This window comes from Sus scrofa, chromosome 12 (genome assembly GCF_000003025.6).
Source record: "Sus scrofa isolate TJ Tabasco breed Duroc chromosome 12, Sscrofa11.1, whole genome shotgun sequence".
NCBI classification, from domain to species: Eukaryota; Metazoa; Chordata; class Mammalia; order Artiodactyla; family Suidae; genus Sus; species Sus scrofa.
This window is the reverse complement of record NC_010454.4, coordinates 31,977,580-31,979,509: the sequence shown is the minus strand read 5'-3', so window position 1 is coordinate 31,979,509 and position 1,930 is coordinate 31,977,580.

The window sequence follows — 1,930 nt, the reverse complement described above, 5'->3', positions numbered from 1 at the left end:
TAAGGCAAGTACATTTGGTCCCATCTGAAGTATATCTCTTGGGGGTTCCTCAAAGTTACTGCCTTTGGATGGCACTCTTTCCTGTTTTCAAACACTCTTGAAGTTTTTTCGTCTTTTTATTACTCTGTTGGATATTTTGATGAAAACCTACAGTGAAGAAGAAAGCCAGGGTGCAGTTCCCACCACTTTTTTTTTTTCCCCACTGGGGGTCAGGTTATCCTTACATGTATACTTACAATTACAGTTTTTCCCCCACCTTTCTTCTGTTGCAAATGAGTATCTAGACAAGTTCTCAATGCTATTCAGCAGGATCTCCTTGTAAATCTATTCTAAGTTGTGTCTGATAAGCCCAAGCTCCGATCCCTCCCACTCCCTCCCCCTCCCATCAGGCAACCACAAGTCTCTTCTCCAAGTCCTTGATTTTCTTTTCTGAGGAGATGTTCATTTGTGCTGGATATTAGATTCAGTTATAAGTGTATCATATGGTATTTGTCTTTCTTTTTGGCTTACTTCACTCAGGATGAGATTCTCTAGCTCCATCCATGTTGCTGCAAATGGCATTATGTCATTCTTTTTTATGGCTGAGTAGTATTCCATTGTGTATATATACCACATCTTCGAATCCAATCATCTTTGATAGACATTTGGGTTGTTTCCATGTTTTGGCTATTGTGAGTGCTGCAAGAACATGCGGGTGCCGTGTCTCTTTTAAGTAGAGCTTTGTCCGGATAATGCCCAAGAGTGGGATTGCAGGGTCATATGGAAGTTCTATGTATAGATTTCTAAGGTATCTCCAAACTGTTCTCCATAGTGGCTGTACAGTTTACATTCCCACCAACAGTGCAGGAGGGTTCCCTTTTCTCCACAGCCCCTCCAGCACTTGTTATTTGTGGATTTATTAATGATGGCCATTCTGACTGGTGTGAGGTGGTATCTCATGGTAGTTTTGATTTGCATTTCTCTTAAAACCAGTGATGTTGAGCATTTTTTCATGTGTTTGTTGGCCATCTGTATATCTTCTTTGGAGAAGTGTCTATTCAGGTCTTTTGCCCATTTTCCCACCACTTTTTTTACACTCAGAAGTCAAGTTGATCCTGTACCATCTGAATTTGTTCAAGGCCAACATCATCATTATTAAAGATTATTACATGCCAGCTACCATTTATTGAGTTCTTACTCAATTCCTCAAGATCATCCTAGTGGGTTACACATTTTTTTCATGTAATTCTTATAAGTTATCCTATTAGACAAATATAGTTGATTTTCTGCTGTAGTTTGTTTTTATTTTTGTCCCCTACTCCCCCAACCCCCCTGGCTTTCTCATTTTGTAAACTAGGATTCAGGAAGATAAGTTGAAGAGACTTAAGGCCAGTTTCTCCTTTCTATGACTTCATATCAAACCTCTTACCTCTAGGAACTAGAATTATAGAAAACATAGTCTGTGTTCTTCCAAACTCAGTCATCAGAGTCAGTACCATGCACACAATCTATAGCTAAGCAAAAGAGCAACGGATACCTTGGGTATCAAACTATTATAATAATAAATAGATTTTAGTTTCTTTTTTTTTTCTGTCTTTTTATCTTTTTCTAGGGCCACACCTATGGCACATGGAGGTTCCCAGGCTAGAGGTCTAATGGGAGCTGTAGCCTCTGGCCTATGCCAGAGCCACAGCAATGCAGGATCTGAGCCACGTCTGTGACCTACACCACAGTTCACAGCAACACCAGATCCTTAACCCACTGAGCAAGGCCACAGATCGAACCTGCAACCTCATGGTTCCTAGTCGTATTTGTTAACCGCTAAACCATGACAGGAACTCCAGATTTTAGTTTCTATCAAAAATCAGGAGAGAAATGAGTGATACATAACTGTCCTCCAACAGCATGCAGGCTAGTGAGGTGTGAGAGACACATGCCAACAGGTCAATAC